Source organism: Sorex araneus, chromosome X (genome assembly GCF_027595985.1).
Source record: "Sorex araneus isolate mSorAra2 chromosome X, mSorAra2.pri, whole genome shotgun sequence".
Taxonomy (NCBI): Eukaryota; Metazoa; Chordata; class Mammalia; order Eulipotyphla; family Soricidae; genus Sorex; species Sorex araneus.
In genome coordinates, this window is record NC_073313.1 from 125,045,125 (window position 1) to 125,067,888 (window position 22,764).

Sequence of the window (22,764 nt, forward strand, 5' to 3'; positions counted from 1 at the left end):
AAATATTTCACATCTTTAAGTGAGTAATTTTATTCAGTTTTCTCAGTTTTACTGCATGGTACTAGTTTCTAATAATCATCTCTATCCAGTGCTGCAGATAAGCTATTGTTTTTTTTCTAATTTGCTATTATTTTTCTTATTTCTAAATTTAGGAATTTTACTTTCTGTATGAGAAATAAAATTACTTCATGGAGAAAGATACAGCAATCATTTACTATAATTTTAAACTTTAACTCACAAAAAGTATTTTATATTATTCTCAACTCTAAATTAGTGTTGAAAATCATGGCAAAGCTCATTGAATATGGCACTAATCTAGGAATGGAGTTAAATGCCTATCCACGTTGCATACATTTTTGGTTTGTCCAAAGTTTAAAGTGATAGGAAATTGTTGAACATGAGAAATTCCTAATTTCTATATGGAACATGAACCAAAAACAGACAAGAAATAATGCAAACAATAAAACAGTGGCACATTCCAAAATGTCCATCACTTTATAATGCAGTAATATAATACTTAACTGATTTTTTTCAGGTTCCATTGCTCGTCCTTTCGTTCATTTTTTAAGATTACATAATAATTTGAGAATATTCCATTTATATTCAAAGAAAAATGGTGTATCTCTTTCCTTACATTGACATTGTGTTTACAAATTATAAACATATCAGTGCCATTTATTAACATTTTTATGAGATTAAATGTCACTTATATTGCTTGATATCTAGCTCAAATATGTCTTATTACTCAAAACTTAGGTAAATTTAATAACATTGATGTGATTTGTAAGATTTTAATAGATAATTTTATGGCCAATCTATCATGCTTCCCTTACTCCTTCTGAGAGAGACTAATAACAACTTCAAATAATTTCTACAATAGGTATTGCTCACATTAATAGTCACTAAAATAAATAGGATCATTGGCTGTAAATGGTTATTAACAACAAAACAGCACCGGTCAAGAATCTGAATGGGAAGTAAATTTTCATAGAGAAAGGGGAGAAGAAAAATTTTGGACACAGACTGAACTAATGTTTTATAAATGAGGGAATGTTACATAGAAAGTTTCACCAATTAAAACTATGAAAATTCAAAAGCACATCAAATCATCATGTATCTTTTTATACATCAAATATTTGTTAGTGAAGTTCTTAGATTTGTAAAGCAATGGGAGGAATTAAAAAATAATAAAATACCCTCCGTGTATATATGTGTGTGAGATAGTGTTTTCATTATAGAGTATATCTTTTTGCCTTTTTACCTGTGCTTACTTTTTATTTCCTTATGAGTTACTAAAACACATTCTACTCATATTGTTAGTCTCATAACATTGGTGAAAAAAATAGACAAAAACCTACTAACTGTATAACTAACAGTATAACTGAATTTATACTGCTAAATTATTTTAGAATTATTAATAAACCTAAATTCTAGGAATATCCCAGCAGTTTTTAAACTGGATTGCTTTATTATGCACTATTATTTAGATAAGGAAAAAATAATTAGTTTTGCAAATAAACAAATCTTAAAAAAATAACAACCTCCAAAAGGTTTTTGCAAGAAACATTAAGTTTGCAAGAAACATTAAATGAATTCTTTTATTTTAAAAGGTAGGAATACTGTTATTTATTCCATTGATTTAGTTGATTGAATTGGGCATGAACTGCACATTACATTTTTTTTTATTGAATCACTGTGAGATACAGTTAGAAAGCTTTCATATCTGAGATTCAGCTGTACAATGATCAAACACCCATTCCTCTAGCAGTGCACAATTTACATCACCAGTGTCCCCAGTATATCCTCCCCATCCCAGTCCTCACCATTCCTTCATGGCAGGCAATTTCCCCCAATACTCTCTCTATACTTTTGGCATTATGTTATGCTTAAATTTTTCCACCATCATTCAAACGTACCTGCCAGGGGCAGATGCTAGATCTTTTATTGTCCATTGCTCATTTTAAATATCATGGGTGCCAGGACCGCTTGCTTCTGGAATCCTAGAGTGTAAATTGTTGGTTTCCAGAGACATTTCTGCCATTAATCCATTTTGGGATTCAATTGGGTGTCTCTGGGCCACAGTTGTTGATGTGCTAAGATGGTGCCCGGAGGCACATTGTTGGGGTGACAGCCAGGTCGACAAGAGGCCATCGAACTGGGAGGGACAGCCCAGCTCCTCTGCTTCCATGCAGCATGGAGATTTAGTCCTGGAACCCGCATACCTGGACTTTGCTTGTGGAAGCTCTTGGTTGCCAAGATTCCATCTGGAGTAGGTGGGGTCCTGCTTCACGGGGTGCCTCAGTGAAATTGGTTTGGTATGGGGTCCAGAATGATCTCCGGCTCTGTGGTGTATTCCAGGACTCGCTCTTGTGTCTCTGGCTTTTGATCTCTTTCGAGATTTATTTATGGATCTCTGAAGCAAGTCAAGTAATAGAGTTTACAGTGTGGCTCTGGCGTGGTTATGGGGGTGACTGTCAGTGTTTTCATGTGTATTGGGAAGTTGGGGTAGGTAGCCCACCCCAATTGCATGAAACCATGGAGATTTCAGTCACAAATGCTGCATACCCGAATTTCCAGCACGTTATATCTTGGTTAGGTCTGTCCTGAGACAGTGGAGTCAGGCCAGAGGTATGGCAGCCATTTTGGATTGTGTAAGCAAGCAGCTGCTGCGGGCTTTGCTTGGGCATGCACAGGTATGCCTGGCCCCCTCCAATTTACCCCAGTTTGTTCAGCCATGAGGGGTCCGAGATTAACTATGGCTTTTGATCACATAGATTTATCTATGGGTCTCTAAAATAAGGCCAATAAATGAGCTTGTGTAGCTGAGCCAGAGGTGGTTTTGTGGGCATGGATCCCACATATCTAAGTTTTGGCCATTTAAATTATTGGCAAACTTGGTCCCAAGTTGTTGGGGGTCCTGCCCTGCCATTGGGGTCCTGCCAGAGGCACAGCATCAATTTTGGGATGTCAAGAAGCCTGAAGGCAGAATCAGGTTGCTGATGCACTTGCCCCACAGGTACAGGTTGACCTCTTGGCAGCACTATACTGTCTCATTAAATTAATTCTTGAAAACTAAAAAGCAGTCTTACCAATACATGGTAAAAACAACAATATTATAATAATGGTAGGAGGCAGTGTGAAAGAAGAACATAAATGTGCCTTGCTAAAATGAATGAATAAATTATCAATCTACCTACTAGACATAAATTGGACTTTATATGTTTTATATGTTTATATGTTCTTTGCATATAAACCTTATAAATTCATTAAGAAAAGTTCAAGCAATGAGTGGGTCAAGAAGGAAATCAAGGAAGAAATCAAAAGATACTTAGAAACAAATGAGAATGAAGACACGAGCTACCAAAACCTATGGGACGCAGCTAAAGCCGTGTTAAGGGGAAAATTTATAGCTCTCCAAGCATTCCTCAGGAAGGAAGAAAGGACCCACATAGATAGCTTGACTTTACGACTCAAGACCCTAGAAAAGGACCAGAAAAAGGACCCCAAACCAGACCGAAGGAAAGAAATAATAAAAATTAGAGCAGAAATTAATGACATCGAAACCAAAAAAACAATCCGAAAGATCAATGAAACAAAGAGTTGGTTCTTTGAGAAAATAAATAAGATTGATAAACCGCTAGCAAGTCTCACAAAGAAAGAAAGAGAGAAAACTCTAATAAATCGAATCAGAAATGAAAAGGGGGACATCATAACAGAAACCAGTGAGATTCAAAAGATCATTAGAGACTACTTTGAAAGTCTTTACGCCACAAAAAAGGAGAACCTAAAAGAAATGGATGGATTCCTTGATTCCTACAATCTCCCAACACTGAAGAAAGAAGACCTGGAATACCTGAATAGACCCATCAATGTTAAGGAAATTGAAACGGTAATCAAAAACCTCCCCAAAAACAAAAGCCCAGGCCCAGATGGTTTCACTGGCGAATTCTTCCAAACATTTAAAGAAGACCTATTGCCTGTTTTCCTCAAACTTTTCCAGGAAATTGAAAAAACAGGAACTCTCCCAAACAGTTTCTATGAAGCACATATCTCCCTAATACCAAAAGCAAACAAAGACACCACTAAGAAAGAAAATTACAGACCAATTTCCCTGATGAACACCGATGCGAAGATCCTCAACAAAATACTAGCAAATAGGATCCAACAACTCATCAAAAAGATCATACACCACGACCAAGTGGGATTCATCCCAGGGATGCAAGGATGGTTTAACATTCGGAAATCAATCAACATAATCCAGCATATCAACAAAAGGAAAGATAAAAACCATATGATCATATCAATAGATGCAGAGAAAGCATTTGACAAGATCCAACATCCTTTCATGATGAAAACCCTCGCCAAAATGGGGTTTGGAGGAACTTTCCTCAAGATAGTCGAAGCCATCTATCACAAGCCTACGGCAAGCATTATCCTCAACGGGGAAAAACTAAGGGCCTTTCCTCTGAGATCAGGCACAAGACAAGGATGCCCACTCTCACCACTCCTCTTCAATATAGTACTGGAAGTACTTGCGATAGCTATTAGACAAGAAAAAGAGATTAAGGGCATCCAGATAGGAAGGGAAGAAATCAAACTCTCACTATTTGCAGACGACATGATACTATATCTAGAGAAGCCTAAAACCTCTACTAAGAAACTCTTAGAAACAATAGACTTATACAGTAAAGTTGCAGGCTACAAAATCAATAACCAAAAATCCATGGCCTTCATATATGCAAACAATGAGGCAGAGGAAAGGGACATGAAAAAAGCAATCCCATTCACAATCGTGCCCCAGAAAATCAGGTACCTCGGAATCAGCTTAACCAAGGAAGTAAAAGACCTTTACAAAGAAAACTACATAACGCTACTCCATGAAATCAAAGAGGACATGAGGAAATGGAAACATATACCCTGCTCGTGGATAGGGAGAATCAATGTTGTCAAAATGGCAATACTCCCTAAAGCATTATACAGATTCAATGCGATCCCTATAAGTATACCCATGACATTCTTCAAAGAAATGGATCAAGCAATCCTAAAATTCATATGGAATAACAAACGTCCAAGGATAGCTAAAACAATTCTTGGGAAAAAGATGATGGGAGGCATCACCATCCCCAACCTCAAACTTTACTACAAAGCAGTAACAATTAAAACAGCATGGTACTGGAACAAAGGCAGAGCCGTAGACCAATGGAACAGGGTGGAATATCCCTACACACAACCCCAAATGTATGACCATCTAATCTTTGATAAGGGAGCAAGAGAAGTGAAGTGGAGCAAGGAAAGCCTCTTTAACAAATGGTGCTGGCACAACTGGACAACCACATGCAAAAAAATGGGTTTAGACCTTGAATTGACACCATGCACAAAAGTCAGATCAAAATGGATTAAAGACCTCAACATTAGACCACAAACCATAAGGTACATTGAAGACAAGGTCGGCGAAACCCTCCACGATATTGAAGATAAGGGTATCTTCAAAGGTGACACGGAACTAAGCAATCTAGTAAAAACAGAGATCAACAAATGGGACTACATTAAACTAAAAAGCTTCTGCACCGCAAGAGATACAGTGACCAGAATACAAAGACTATCCACAGAATGGGAAAGGATATTTACACAATACCCATCAGATAAGGGGTTGATATCAATGGTATATAAAGCACTGGTTGAGCTCTACAAGAAGAAAACATCCAACCCCATCAAAAAATGGGGCAAAGAAATGAACAGAAACTTTACCAAGGAAGAAATACGAATGGCCAAAAGGCACATGAAAAAGTGCTCTACATCACTAATCATCAGAGAGATGCAGATCAAAACAACCATGAGATACCACCTCACACCACAGAGACTAGCACACATCCAAAAGAACAAAAGCAACCGCTGTTGGAGAGGATGTGGGGAGAAAGGGACCCTTCTTCACTGCTGGTGGGAATGCCGACTGGTTCAGCCCTTCTGGAAAACAATTTGGACGACTCTCAAAAAATTAGATATTGAATTCCCATTTGACCCAGCAATACCACTGCTGGGAATATATCCCAGAGAATCAAAAAAGTACAATCGAAACAACATCTGCACATGTATGTTCATCGCAGCACTGTTTACAATAGCCAGAATCTGGAAAAAACCCGAATGCCCCAGAACGGATGACTGGTTGAGGAAACTTTGGTACATCTATACAATGGAATACTATGCAGCTGTTAGAAAAAAGGAGGTCAAGAATTTTGTAGTTAAGTGGATGGGCATGAAAAGTTTCATGCTGAGTGAAATGAGTCAGAAAGAGAGAGACAGACATAGAAAGATTGCACTCATCTATGGTATATAGAATAACAGAGTGGGAGACTAACACTCAAGAACTGTAGAAATAAGTACCAGGAGGTTGACTCCATGGCTTCGAGGCTGGCCTCACGTTCCGGGGAAAGGTCAACTCAGAGAAGCGATCACCAACTACATTGCAGTCAAAGGCCATGTGGGGGAAGGGAGTTGCGGGCTGAATGAGGGCTAGAGACTGAGCACAGCGGCCACTCAACACCTTTGTTGCAAACCACAACAGCTAATTAGAGAGAGAAAGCAGAAGGGAATGCCTTGCCACAGTGGCAGGGTGGGGTGGAGGGGAGATGGGATTGGGGAGGGTGGGAGGGACACTGGGTTTACGGGTGGTGGAGAATGGGCACTGGTGAAGGGATGGGTTCCCAAACTTTGTATGAGGGAAGTGTGAGCACAGAAGTGTATAAATCTGTAACTGTACCCTCACGGTGATTCTCTAATTAAAAATAAAAAAAAAAATAAAAAAAAAAAAAAAGTTCAAGGACACCACACTACCAGGGACCCAGTGCATGCGATCCTGATATTAGGACTCCTACCAGCCACTAAAACTTACAACCTCTGGCAATTACGTGTGTGTCCTCGGGAGATTGGATTTCCCCCTGCCCACCCCCAGTCATGTTAGGGTACAGACTTCCCTATTCTCATTATATGTCCTGCTGCTGGAATCCCCCACATCGCCCCCAACAACACTCTCATAACCCCCAAGCAGCTACTGTTAATCTCTATCTCTGCAATTAACAGATGAACCTTGGCAATAATGTGCTAGCACAGCAGCTATACTTCACTCTAAAGACTGGTGAGAAAGTATAGGATATTATGTCAATGACAAAAATACCCCCATCGAAATTTCTACAACTAAAACAGAGAAATTAGACCCACCTCTGTCTGTTCTGCTGAAATACCTTTGCTTGGTAATGGAGATAGTCAGAACAGAGGCATCAGTAGAGGACCTTTATAGTAAAACAACTAACTGGGTCAATTGTCTAATCCTCTGCAATCCAAAACTCTAGTTTCAACACACACAGATCTTTGCTATCAATAGGGATGTAAAGGAATTCCATTCCATCAGCAGCCACAGGCAGAACTACAAGAAATCCCCAAGTTCATCCAAATATTTAAGCCTGAATGAAAACTGTCACAAATCAATACTCTGTGGGATGAATAGTGAAACTTAAGCAATTACTGGGAAGAAGATTAAATCAAGCAAGTCAAAGAATAATTGATTCAAAAATATAAAATATTCCTTGTAAATGCTATTGACTCAGTTAAATATATTCTATTTAATATAAGTTAAATATATTGTAAGCCATAGCAACAGAATTCTGCATGTAAAAAAAAAAACATATCAGCAAAGCTAAAGACAAAATGCAGAGAAAAAAAGTTAAAAAGTTAAAGAATATGTAAAATTTTAATGGAAATACTTTGAAATATAGCAATACTGGAACAATAAGAAAAATGAAAGTGAAAGAAGGATTGGTGAGAATTAATAGCGCATGATTCCCCAAGTTTCCATATGGAGAATCCTGCATAGTTTCAAGAGGCCCAAAGAGTACCAATCAATATAGACTCAAACGGAACAACATCAAAACACAATAAAATAAAAAGTGGAGGAAACAAAACATGTAAAGTGTCAAGAGAGAAGAAAATCTTAAATACAAGAGAAATAATATAGAAATCACAATAGATCTCTTACACAAAACAGAGAAGTTTAAGAAGAGAGTGGGATACCTGTGTGAACACTATTGGATAACTCAAAAGAGTTTGGTCAAATGTCCCAGTCACCTTTGCCTTGCTACACTCTACTATAGGTGCATCTTAAGTTTTGCCCAACACCCATTTATTATGAAAACTTTGAAAAATGATGATTGAAAAAAATTTTTTCACAGGAGAGATAAAGCCATTTTATACATGCTCACAGAAAACACTATTCTTAGTGGTGATAAACTGATGGCTTTTGCTCTAAATAAGGCACAAGACAAGGATATCTAATTGTACCACTATTACTCAGTATAATATTGGTAGCTTTATTATAGCACTTATAGGACAAAGATATTTTGTAAATGCAGATATTAAGAAAAGTCCAATTCCCTATTTGGATGACATGATACTAAAAAGTCCTAAAGACTCTACAAAAGAGCTCCTAGAAAAATATATAGGTAAAGTGAAAGGTTTCAAAATAAACAAGCAAAATTCATGACTTTTCTAAATAACATTTTAATAGGAAATAAATTATAAATAATACCAGTCATGTTTTTGCCTCAGAAACCAAGTATATTGGAATCAGCTTAACAAAATACGTGGAAGATTTGTACAAAAACACTATAAAATGCTACTAAGAGAAACATTAGAGTACATGAGGAAATGGAAACAAACCTGTTCATGTATCAGAAGGATTAACATGGTCAGGATTATAATACTCCCCAAATAGATCAAAGACTCCTGGATATTATATGCAATAAGAGATCCTCTACATGAATATCCAAAGTGAATTTGTGAAATGGAGCAAGAATAACCTCTTCAAAAATTGTTTCTGAGAAAACTGGTCAATTATATGCAACTGGGAAAAAAAAAGAGAAGTCAGACTCCTTTTAACACTATATGCCAAAATCAAATGAAAGTGATTTTAAAAACAATATCAAACCTGAATCCAAAAGTTACATTTGAGAAAAAGTAAGCAGAACTCTCCATGACATTAATGCTAGTGGCATCTTTAAGGATTCAACATTATTGGCCAAGCAGACATAAGCAAAAATAAACAAATGAGACATTAAATTGAGAACCTTCTGCAACTCAAGGGAAATTATAACCAAAATATAAAGACAAGACACCCTACAGAGTGGGAGAAAATATTTGCTTACCACTTATCTGATTAAAGGGATAATATCCAAGTTATATAAAACACTAGAAGAACTTTACAACCAATAAACACTCAACCCCATCAAAATCTGGGAAGAAATGAAGCACAATAACCGCATTAAAAATGACATACACGTGTCCAAAAGGCATATGAAAAAAATGTTCTGCATCACTAATCACCTGAGATATTGGCACATATAGGAAAAGAATAGTGTTGGCGTGACTGTAGGGAAAATGGTAATCTCATTCACTGCTAGTAGGAATGTCTAATTGTCCAGATTTCTTTTAAAAAACAATATAGATAGGGGTATGGTGCCACCAGCAGGTAAACCTGTACCTGTGGGGCAAATGCATCAGCAACTTGATGATACCTTCAGACTTCTAGATACCCCAAAATTTCTGCTGTGCCTTTGGCCAGACCCCAACAACTTGGGGCCAAGTTTACCAAGAAATAAATGGCCAAAAGTTAGGTATGTGGGAAGCACACCCACAAACCGCCTCAGGCTCAGCTATATAAGCTCATTTATTGCCCTTCTTTCAGAGATCCATAAATCTCTAAAGACATCAAAAGATGCAGTTAGTGCATGTAGCGTAGAGGTAGGTGGGAACCCATGACTGAGAGCTCCAGGCTTGCTTGGATCAGGACTCGGCCTCCTCTCCCCAGGTCCCCAGTTTACCTGTAGCTTGGCAGTCACAATCACAAACTGCGCCATGTAATCTCATCAATGGCCAAGGCCAAGAGACTATAAACTAAAGCTCCCAGAAGAGAGTGCCACAGAATGCCCTGATCCCGCGCCAAGCTGTCTTCACCAGGGCATCTCGGAGGGGTCGGGTTGAGTTTCCCTCCCTACCCTAAGCAGAACTCCGGCAGCCGAAAACATCCAGAACCCAACCACCACCATGCCCAGGACCACTCTCCACATGTTCAGACGAGCCTCACCCACCCAAGAGGGCACAAGCCTCACCCAAAACAGGATGAACCTCACCAGAGAGTGGACCAGCAGGAAAACCCAGATATGTTGAAACCTGTGACTGAGATCTCCAAGTCCGCTTGGATCAAACTGGGTCTCATCCCTCCAGGTCCCCAGTTTTCCAGTAGTTTGGAAGTCACACCCACAAACTGCTCTTGGCGTCATGTAATCTCATCAATGGCCAAGGCCCTAAGGCTATAAACTAAAGCTCTCAGAAGAGAGTGCCGCAGAATGCCCTGACCCCGCACCAGGCTGTCTTATCTGGGGTGCCTCACAGGGTTGAGTTTCCCTCCCTGCCCCAAGCAGAACCCCAGCAGCTGAAAACCTCCAGAACCCAATCATCGCATGCCCAAGGCCACTCCACATGCTCAGACAAGCCTCACCCAAAACGGGATGAACCTCACCAGAAAGCAGACCGGCAGAAAAACGCAGATATGTGGGAACCTGTGACTGAGATCTCCAAGCCTGCTTGGATCTGGACTGGGCCTCCTCCCCAGAGGTCCCCAGTTCTCTAGAAGCTTGGCAGTCACACCCACATACTGCCTCTGGCACCATGTAATGGCCAAGACCCTGAGGCTATAAAATAAATCTCCCAGAAGAAAATAACACGGAATTTCCTGGACATTATATTCTGTCTATAACAAGCAATACAAAACAAATTGTCTAGTATTGCCTTTTCGGCAGGTTTAAGTGGTGGTGAGACTGGTGTTGAAATATAGAATGTAACCAAAGTAGATAGAGAGTATGTGGGAAATTGTCTGCCACACAAGCAGGGAACGGGTTGGAATGGTGGGGGGATACGGGGGATTTTGGTGGTGGAAATTTTGCACTGATGAAGGGATGGATGTTTGACAATTATATGACCAAAGCTCAAACACAAAGTTTTGTAGCTGTATCTCACCGTGAATCAAAAAAAAAGGGGGGGGGGATAATAATAAAATAATAAAATAAAGTTAACATTCAGAATAGAATAAAAAAATAGTGTGGAGTTTATGCCCAATTCAATCAGCTTAATCAATGGCTGAATAAATATCAGTACTCCTACATTATTTAAAAGAAAAAAAACAATATAGAAACTTCTCAAGAAACTAGGAATTGAGTTTCCATTTTATCCAGCAATTCCACTTCTTGGAATATAGCACAAGTGTGCAAAACATAGTGCAGAAAAGACAGTTGGACTCTTACATTTATTTAAGCACTATTCACAGGAGCCAAAAACTGGAAAAACACCAGATACCAAAGAACAGATGGTGTATTTGCATGGTTTATTTTATGCATGGTTTATTTAGCAATGTTCTTTTTGTATAGACACAGGAAGACAGTTCATGCTATGCTTTGTAACATGGGAGTCAATTAAATCCAAAATAATATTTACTCCTGGGCATCCATATTTACTTGATTAAGCCTGAGTTGCTTAAGTTGCTTAGTTCCTAGCACTCTAAGAGCAGGGTCCCAATGAGGGACCGGATGGACCCAGGGCAAGCTGTGAGCTACCCTGGAATCTAAATGGCCAGGCTAATTGCCATAATACTTAACTATAAGTTAAGAGCACGGTCATGGACAAACTCTCTCATGACCCAAAAAGAAGTAACTGAATAAGGACCCTGCTGGTGTTAGAAAATACTAACCTGGCCCGAGGATAATGGTCTAAAATATATAATGAGATGTTCCTACGAAGAGCCAACCTTTAACCTTAATATATCTCACTGTGTTCATATAAAATGATACTGCTATAAATATTATAAGTAGTAAATTTACTATGACTGTTTAAATGGATCATTAGCTGAGGAAAGGAGAAAGCAATACAACCTGGATAGAATCCTGCCCTTGAGCAGATCTCCTAGTAATTGGTAGTACTGTATCCTCAGATGCGATTTTGTCCTTGAGTTAATCTCCTGAAGGAGAGGCTTTACATCTCTTTGTTGTTATGATAATGCTCAGCCTCACCTTTGTATCCCCTCCCTTCATGATTTCTATATAACTATGCTGTAAGGTGTAAGAAAGAAGGAGATGTTGAAGAAGTTGAAGACTAGCCATTGGGGGATGAGACGTTGGGGACTAGATGCTGAAGACTAGACACTTAAGACTAGCTGTTGGGGACTAGAAAGCCAACAAGAAGCCGTTGAAGATGAGGAGGAGAGCTGAGACTTTGGGACTTTGGGGTCTGAGAAGGCTAGAAGGAGACCCAGATGACAACAATGACTGAAAGTAGAGACTACAAAGAGATGAGGAAAAAGATATGATTAAGGGGAGGACTTTGAGGTCTATAAGGAGACTAGGATCATGGAACTTTGATGACCAGGACTACGACCCAAACAATGACTATGATTGTGCCATATGGGAGAGACAAAATTACACCATGGAGGAGAGGGATATAAACTGTTTACCAACCAGCGTGGGTCCTGGTTCCTGTTTCTCTATTCCCTTCATTCATCCACTGCCATAGACCAGCCGGCTCTCGGCCACCAAATCTCAAGTTCTGCCTGCTCGGGCCCACCATAGACCGTCTTTTTATTTGAAACTTACAATAGTTGGAGACTTCAACACCTCACTTTAACTACTAGGCACCTCTACTGTATAGTATATCAGTAAATAAGCAAGATCCCTGAAAAAGTAACTAGAAGGGCTGCAACTAATTGATGTATATGGGACTCTGTACTCTAATTCACTATGAAAATATGGAGGAAAGTGGTTATTTGGGAAGAGGATGGGTGTTGAAAGGTGGTAAAGTGTCAAGCATAATATCATATAGGTTTCAGTAATGTAAACTGCAACACCTAGAATTTATAAAGTGCTTGTCATAGAGACAGGTAAATGGATGGAAGGGAAACTTGCAGGAGGAAGTGGAAACTGGTGAAGGTATTGGTGTTGTAAGGTTGGTTACCTGAAATCTAACCATTAATTACTTCGAACTTCATAGTGATTATATAAAAGATTGGAAGTGGAATGACATATTTAAATTACTGAATTAATTAAAAATGCAAACCTAGAGTACACTATTCACTACACTGCAAAGTTACAATTCAGATTAGAAGATTTCATTTAAAATCTAAAACAAGAGCTGTCAACATTTGCAACAACTGAATCAACCCTGCAACAATTACTGAAAGGCCATGCATAAAAAATAGATAACCAATTGCAAAATGAACCCAAAAATCCAGTAAAATTGCAAAAACCACCTTTATATCAACAATCTGTCACTGGACTTTCTTCATAAAATGTCATAAAGGGATGGATCAGTAAATAAAACCTACCTTCTGCTTAGTAAACAAAACCTGCCAACTCCTGCTTGCAGAAAATGCACTTCGGTTTGTGGGAAGAGGGAAATAAATTATTACATAAGTTAATAAGACAGAAGAAAATGCAAGTACAACTATGGTTATATCAGACCAAATAACATTTAAGGTAAACAATGTAAAAAGACATAGGATAATCACTACATACTGGTTAAGTAATCAATTGAATAAGAAATCCTTGAACTTAATCAACGTATTTTTACCAAATGAAAGGGCAGCAAAGTTTATAAAGTTACTGCTCACAGAGCAAAATATATCACATCTATTAAGACACAAAGTAGTTGGAGACTGTAACACCACACTTTGACTACTGGGCAGGTCAACCCGACTGTGTATCAAAGAAGCAAGATCCCTGAATAAGGAAGTGGAATTACTGGAATTCATTCACATATATGTGACTCCCAACTGTGAAAAAGCTAAATGTACTTTATTCTCCAATGCATGCAGGATATTTTCTAGGATTGTCCACATACTAGGACATAATGCAAACCATATATAAAGTCACAAAATCAGGAATTTTATCACAAATCTTACAGACCACAATGCTACTACGAAGATTGAAAATAATCATAAAAAGATAGAGAAAAGCTTCAGAAACCAAAAAAACATGCACAAAAATAAGAACATAACCTTTAAATAAAACCAAAGAATCAATAAACTTTCCCCAAATGAATGAGTGGAGAAAAAGGCAAAGCAAAATGGAAAGGGATACAGAAAAGGGGAAAACTTATTGCGATATAGGCCTTCATTTGGAAATAAAACCATTCTGAGAAATGACGAATTGTGAGGTACTAATTTTTATAATATGAAAATATTAAATGAAGCTATAATAATGAAAACAGAATGATGAGGAAAGAACAATAAACCCAGATCAGCATGTTATTCCTTAATTATTGTATCACTGTCATCCCGTTGCTCATCAATTTGCTTGAGTGGGCACCAGCAATGTCTCCATTGTGAGACTTGTTGTTACTGTTTTTGGCATATCAAATACGCCACAGATAGCTTGCCAAGCTCTGCCCATGGAAGTGAGATACTCTTGGTAGCTTGCCGTGCTCTCTGAGAGGGGCGGAAGAATCGAACCTGGATTGACTGCATGCAAGGCAAACGCCCTACCTGCTGTGCTAAGATAAACCCTCATATGGCTTATTTATGATACTGGAGCCAAACCCATGCATTGAATTAAAAATAGTCTCTCTGGCAAAGAGTATTGCAAAAACAGGTTGGCTACATGTGGAAAGAAAGAAAGAAAGAAAGAAAGAAAGAAAGAAAGAAAGAAAGAAAGAAAGAAAGAAAGAAAGAAAGAAAGAAAGAAAGAAAGGAAGGAAGGAAGGAAGGAAGGAAGGAAGGAAGGAAGGAAGGAAGGAAGGAAGGAAGGAAGGAAGGAAGGAAGGAAGGAAGGAAGGAAGGAAGGGAAACTGGATCCAATCTCAAATATTACAGAAAAGTCCATATAACATAGATCAAAGACCTTGACATTAATCCAGACTCCATAACGTATTTAAAAGGAAAAGCTTAATGCTGAAAGATATAAACAACAAAAGTGCTTTCATTGGTAAGGTTTTATTGCCTAAAACAGCAATAAAAACAAGCAAATATGACTACATCCATAGCACTGTAGCGCTGTCATCCCATTGTTCATTGATTTGCTCGAGCAGGCACCAGTAACGTCTCCATTGTGAGACTTGCTGTTACTGTTATTGGCATATCAAATATGCCACGGGGAGCTTGCCAGGGCGGTATCTGCCATACAGGCAAGATACTCTCGGTAGCTTGCCGGGCTCTCCAAGATGGACGGAGGAATCGAACCTGGGTGGGCTGCATGCAAGGCAAACACCCTACCCGCTGTGCTATCGCTCCAGTCCAGGGAATGAGAAGAGACCAGCAATTCTAAAACTCTGCCAGGTAGATGTCTTTTAGGTCTTTAAAATCTTTTGTGGGGGTGGAGAGATAGTAAAGCAGACAGGGTGTGTTCTTTGTACTTGGCCGACTCAGGTTTGATCCCTGGAATCCCACATGGACCCCCGATAGGGTCCTGGACCATACATTGGGAAGTACTGTTTTATTGTTCTGGTTTTTGGGTCTCAGCTGGTGGTGTTCAGGGGACCATGTAGGGGTGGGGATCAAATATCCAGGTCTCAGGTAACTGAGCGCTGGTCCTGAGAGGGGCTGCTTTAAAGCACTTATTCCTCAGTACTGCATCCAGTTAGTTCTTCATCAAAAAAAGAGGGGAGCACAAAGGAGACTCAGTCGGTTGGGAAAGCTAACTTGTTCTTGGGTTCTTATCACTCTCTGTAAGCCTGTGTCTTCTTCCATTACGCTACTTTTCTGTTGAATTTGTGGCCTTTTAGGATTGAGTAAAAATTAGACAAATTCAGCTATGAAAAGTTTATAGAGCCATACTTCAACGTTAAAAGCTAGGTACCCATGGGGCTGTAGAGGAAGACTAGAGGGCAGAGCACCTGCCTTGCACATCAACCACTTGAGTTTGATCTCTGGCACTCCAGGTGATCCCTAAGCCTGATGGGGTGATCCCGAGCACAGAGCCAGGAGTAAGCCCTGAGAATTGCCATGTGTGGCCCAAAAAACTCACAAAGGTTAGAGAAAAAATAACATGTCTTTATTTAAGGAAGTTATTATGCTGATTTTTTTGTTTGTTTTTGGGCAAGAGCCGGTGATTCTTGCACTTAGAGAACCTCTCTTACCCTTGAGCTTATTTTTTATCAGCATATTAACTTTCCTCACCTAGGCATAATTCTGGTAAGTTAATGTTTATATACATTTTTTCCTAATATTTAGATATTACACAGTGGATAAGAACTAAAATCATCAGTGGAACTATGCCAGAATTGTTTTGACAAGATGATACATAACTATCCTGCCTATGGCATCAAGTTTCTTACCCAGTTATTTAACTGGGCATTTTAGCTTTTGTTTCAGAGAGGTGACATTCTACATTGAGTGTATTTAGGATTAATCAGCAGTTCCCAAACAAATTCATAAAATTTGAAGTTTGCATGAAAACTGCTGAAAACCATTAGTTTTCCAAGCAAATTAATCCAACAAATTCAAAATATGTGTAAATTTGTTCATTTTCAAATCATCAGGGGCCAGAGCAATACAATGGATAGGACATTAGCCTTGCAGGTGGCAAACACAGTTCAATCCCGGCATCCCATACGGTCCCCAGAGCACCCCAGGAGTGATGTCTATGACTACATCAAATTAACGAATTTTCAGAGTACAGTAGGTAGGGCAGCTCCCTTGCTAAAGGCTGGCCCAGGTTCGATCTCCTGGATCTCATATGGTAGCTGAAGTCCTGCTGGGAGTGATTCCCGAGCTCAGAGCCAAGGATAAGCCCTGAACACTATTAGATGTGTGCAAAACTTTTTAATGGGTAAAGGAATTTACACACTTTCTCAGAAGAAGACAGATGGATGACCGGTAGGGTTAAAAAAGTTTTCATCTTTCAGAAAGATACCTGAGAATATTCTGTAGAAGCTGAGGAAATATTTGACATGACCTAACATACTTTTACAATAAGAAAATTTCCCAATAGAATGGCAACTTAATAAATATATCCAAGAAATATAATGAGAGTAATGTACTATAAACCCTTATTTAATATCATAATCAATGTTATTAAAAACTGGAGGTTTGTTTTGACATAAAAAATAAGAAGAATGCTCAACAGTATCATTTCTAATTTTCTAATAATATGTTTTAGTAACTAGAAATCAACAATAGATAAAAATAATTTAGATTCAAAGTTATGTAAAATAATCATTAATTTTAGATTATATGACAAATATATGTTTGTGCTAGAATATTATTAGAAGCAATTAGAATAGAAAATGACTGTATATGAAATCAATATCCAATAACTAATCATATTTTACTGTGAAACAGAAAAAATAAGAAAACTTAATATAAAATTCTCATAATTTTAAAAACTAAGGATACATTTATTAATCAAATTAAGTACCTGTAAAATGAAAGCTACAATACACTGTTAAAACACATATGACAAAACATTAAGAGACAGAAAACCTGGGGCCGGAGCGATAGCACAGCGGGTAGGGCGTTTGCCTTGCACGCGGCCGACCCGGGTTCGATCCCCGGCATCCCATATGGTCCCCCAAGCACCGCCAGGAGTAGTTCCTGAGTGCAAAGCCAGGAGTAACCCCTGAGCATCGCTGGGTGTGACCCAAAAAGCAAAAAAAAAAAAACCTACGAGTAGGGTGAAAGAATTATTGAAGACAAAGAGCAGATTTAAAAAAAATAATTATGAATATTTGCAGCTGAAAACATAGTACAGTGGGTACTGAAATTTCTTTCCATGGGCCTAGGTTTGATTCCCAGCATCCCATATGGTCTCCTGAGCACGGCCTAGAATAATCCCTGATCGCAGAGTTAGAAGTAAGCTCTGAGCACTACCTGGTATGGCCCCCAAACAAGAAAAAAAAATTATGCATATTGTCATGCCAATCAAGCAGTTGATGATATGGTGATTTATGAAATAATAAAAAAAAAACATAAAAAGTAGCGCAGTCCTGAGGAAGAAGAATTAAAACTTAGGCCTCATCATACCTGAATGAGACTGTAGTGCAGTGACAGTAATTAAAGCTGCATGGTATTAGAGTTAAAAAGAGACACAGGGATCAGAAAAATAGGATTGAGATAGAATGCCCTGACCTGGCACCAGGCTATCTTCACTGGGGCAACTTGGAAGGGCATGGGTTGAGATTCCATCCCCGCCCCAGCAGAACCCTGGCAGCTGAAAACCTCCAGAATCCAACACACCTGCTCTCCACAGACTTGGAGGAGCCTCACCTATGAGGAAACCTGCAGAAAAACGCAGGAAGAGACGGATGGTTCAGAAGGAGAGAATATCATTGCAGACAAAAAGACTGAGTAGTAGACACACAAAAGAATCTCAGAACTGAGCTGCTCGCTGCAGAGATGCCTGCAGACTTTGCAATAGGCAACTTTTGCCGGGCTACTCCAGATGGGAGCAGGTGCTGTCCCTCTGCATGCTCACTAGGAATCCCGGCGGTCGCCATTTTCCAGAACGCAATGAGAAGCACAGGTATGCAGGAGCAGTGATGGCAAACCCGAGGCTTCATGGAATGAAGGTGGTCTCTCTCATCTCTACACCTTGATGGGGCCGGGAGATGACTCCCAACAGCTTCCAGCTACTACTTAAGCTTCTTAATGGCCATGATCCAGAGACACACAAGAATCTTGGAACCGAGCAGTTCACTACAGAGATCTTGCCAGACCCTAATTATTAAAATTTTAAAATTTCAGGACCGTGTGGCCACTCTCACAGTCTCATAACATCATACTGTATTCATAACAAGCAATATAAATAAATTGTCTATCATTGCCTTTTTGGCAAGTTTGAGTGGTGGCGGGAAAATTTCAAATAATAATGGTGGTATTGCTGTTGAAATATTGAATTTAATCAAAGTAGAAAGAGAGTATTGTGGAAATTGTCTAACACATAGGCGGGGGAAGGGTTGGGATGGGAGGGATACTGTGGACTTTGGTGGTGAAAAATGTGCACTGGTGAAGGGATGGTTGATCATTGTATGACTAAAATTCAAATATGAAAGCTTTGTAACTGTATCTCATGTGGATTAAAAAAAAGAAAAAGAGAAAAAAGACTGAGTAGGAATGAAAACTACTTATAGAAATGAAGGTAATGAAAAATAAAAATGAAGATAATGAAAGAAAAAAGAAAAATAGGATTGAATGCCCATAAAGAAACCTAATTTTTCTCAAACTACTTCTAGCATTTCTTCAAAATTCAAATGATTATAGCAAAAGGTGTCAAGATACAGTGGGATATGTGAGTAGTTCCTAACTAACTTTTTCACATGAAGAGATGATATATAAAAGTTATTGGATTTTATGGTTGCTTATTTTCTATTTTAATCCTCCCACTTGTTTATTTGTATATCACTCATTTCATTTCTTTATGATATCCATTTCTTCATTCTCCTCTCCCTTTAAACTACCTTAGCCTCCACTATGTAAAAAGTAAGATCCCAGCCAATATAAAGAGACATCATGGTATAAGAAATGATAGTATGACATATATAAAAATTGGACTATATGATGTACTTCTTTCCACATACCAGAGTGCCAAATAGATTTCCCCCATGGTTTCTATGGGTTATTCACTGTCATCCCGTTGCTCATCGATTTGTTCAAGCGGGCACCAGTAACGTCTCTCATTGAGAGACTTATTGTTACTGTTTTTGGCATATCCAATACGCATGGGTAGCTTGCCAGGCTCTGCCGTGTGGGCTCAGTACTCTCGGTAACTTGCCAGGTTCTCCAAGAAAGGGCAGAGGAATCGAACTTGGGTAGGCCATGTGAAAGGCGAACACCCAACCCCTGTGCTATCATGTAGAAAATTTAGTTGAAGAGGAAAGATAGCCAGCTGACCTAAAATGAATTTTATGGATGGCTGGAGGTCAAGATTAGATAATCCATCAGAGATTCAGATAAAGATAACAGTACATGAAAATAATGCTAGGAGGCAAATAACTTTTGCTCAGTTTAAAACTACTTTCATTTCTAAAAGTCAGATGAATCAAAATTAAGAATGAATGATTTTATATAAATTCTTTTGTAAATGGCATTTATATAAACTCTCCTAACATAATATGCTACAGGAAGGAGGGAAAAAAGGTATATGATAAAGTTTATAATATTTCAATTCAAGTAGCTAAAAACAATTAAAGATAGGGCCGGAGCAATAGTATAGCAGGTAGGACATTTGCCTTGCACACAGCTGACTCCATTTGGTCCCTCACATCCCAGATGGTCCCCCAAGCACCACCAGGAGTAATTCCTGAATACAGAGACAGGAATAATCCCTGAGCATCACTGGGTATGACTCAAAAGACAGAACAATTTTTTAAAAAGAAAGCAATTAAAGTTAATGAATTAACCTTAATGTTGCTTGTTTTTTGTTTTTGCCTGAACATGAAGTCTCCACTAAAAATTGATTTTTTAAAAAATATATTGCACACTGAAGTTCATGGTAGTGTGAAATTTGATATGATACTTATGCACCTTGTGTAAACAATTTTATCAGAAAACAACATAAAGTTAAACAGAATTTTATTTTTAAAGTTTTTGAATTTCCTTTGAAATTGTTTTTATGTATATTACCTGAGAAAAAACATTAGTGAGAAACTGGGCCCAAATTGCTAACATTACATTTTCAGTTTCAAAATGGCATGGCTACTAGAGATTAAATTAATCAATATATGACCAAATTAAATATTTGGTTAGAGATTATTTGATGGTAAAATTAGGTTGGCCTTGACAGTGAGTTGAGTGTCATTGTCACTGTCATCCCCTTGCTCATCAGTTTGCTCGAGCAGGCACCAGTAATGTCTCCATTGTGACCTTTGTTACTGTTTTTGGCATATCAAATACACCACAGGTAGCTTGCCAGGCTCTGACTTTGGAAGCAAGATACTCTCGGTAGCTGCCAGGCTCTCCAAGACGGGTGGAGAAATCAAACCCGGGTTGTCCGCATGCAAGGCAAAAACACTTATGTGATCATTTGCAGCACTGTTTACAATAGCCAGAATCTGGAAAAAAAACCGAGTACCTGAGAACAGATGACTGATTAAAAAAATTTCAGTACATCTACACAGTGGAATACTATGCAGCTGTTAGAAAAGATGGGGTCATGAAATTTTCATGTAGGTGGATCAACATGGAAAGTATCATGTTAAATGAAATGAGTCAGAAAGAGAGGAATAGACATAGAAAGATTGCACTCATCTGTGGAATATAAAGTAACAGAATGGGAGACTAACACCCAAGAACAGTAGAGATAAGTACCAAGAGGATAATTCCACAGCTTAGAAGCCACCTCAAATGCTGGGGGAAAGGGCAGCTCAGACAGAGAAGGGACCACGAAATAAAGGGTGCTAGGAAGGCCCCTTTGGGATGGGAGATATGGGCTGAAAGTAGACTATTGACTGAACATGATAGCCACCTCTACTACAAACCACAACACCCCAAAGGAGAGAGAGAGCAAAAGGGAATGCCCTGCCACAGAAGCAGGGTGGGGTGGGAGGAGGGGAGGGTAGGGTGGTGGAAGGGATCCTGGGACCATTGGTGATGGAAAATGGTCACTGGTAGAGGGATGGGTACTCAATAATTGTATGACTGAAACTCAAGCATGAAAGTTTATACGTCTGTAACTGTACCTCACGGTAATTCACTAATTAAAAAAAAAAGTCAATAATAGCACTGTAGCATTGTCATCCCCTTGTTTAGCGTTTGGCTTGAGAGGGCACCAGTAACGTCTCCATTGTGAAACATGTTGTTATTGTTTTTGGCATATCGAATAAGCCATGGGTGGCTTGCCAGGCCCTGCCGTGTGGACGGGATACTTTCCGTAGCTTGCCAGGCTCTCCGAGAGGGACAGAGGAATCGAACTTGGGTCTGCCGAGTGCAAGGTAAACGCCCTACCCACTGTGCTATCGCTCCAGCCCAAGTGAATAATAGGATGAAATTATCATTAATTTAGCTTATTATGAGAAATAAGTAAAATTAGGTTATAAATCATTTTGAAAATTGTTAGTACCCTACAAATTCTGGACATCTCTATCAATATATTTAATACTATCCTCAAGAAAGTGTCTACAACACAGTAATGAGATTAAAATCTATCAGGTATAGAAAGTAGTCTTTTGAGTGATGATATAAAGTGTAAATTAAATTATTTCTATAATATTTTTTCTAATAATTTTAAACTGAAGGACTTTAAATACAATATTGATTAGCTTGGATTGCATGAAATCAACAAACATTATTTATGTTCATAAGATAACCACATTCGTGAAACTTACTGCAGAATTGGGAGAACTTTACTAGTTCTGATGCCTAAATGACATTGACTTCAGCAATAGTAATTTTTATTATATTTAAATATGTCCATTATTAAGTTCTAACAATTTGATTTTTCATGTTACTTCACATAACACAATGGGGGAAATGAAATTATTTTATTGCCCACCTTTGTAACTCTAAACATGTCAATAATATATTTTATATCACTTTTCTAGTAGTATCCCTATGCTCTGTTTTAACTCTATTTCTCATAGGATTAAAAAGAAACTGAGGATAATTTTGTCCTTTTAATTTTGCTGTCAAAGATGCAATTGAATCAAAGGTTTCCAGTTTCATTTTATTTTACAATTGAAACAATGAATTCTGTTTTAATAGATCTTGGTATATCTGGAGGAAAAAATACAAACAGCAACAAT

General features: G+C 38.5%; 1 pseudogene; it reads right to left on the minus strand.

The window, feature by feature from the left end:
- LOC105943118 (60S ribosomal protein L17-like) overlaps positions 1-22,764 on the minus strand; it is a 39,766-nt pseudogene that overhangs the window by 11,511 nt on the left and 5,491 nt on the right.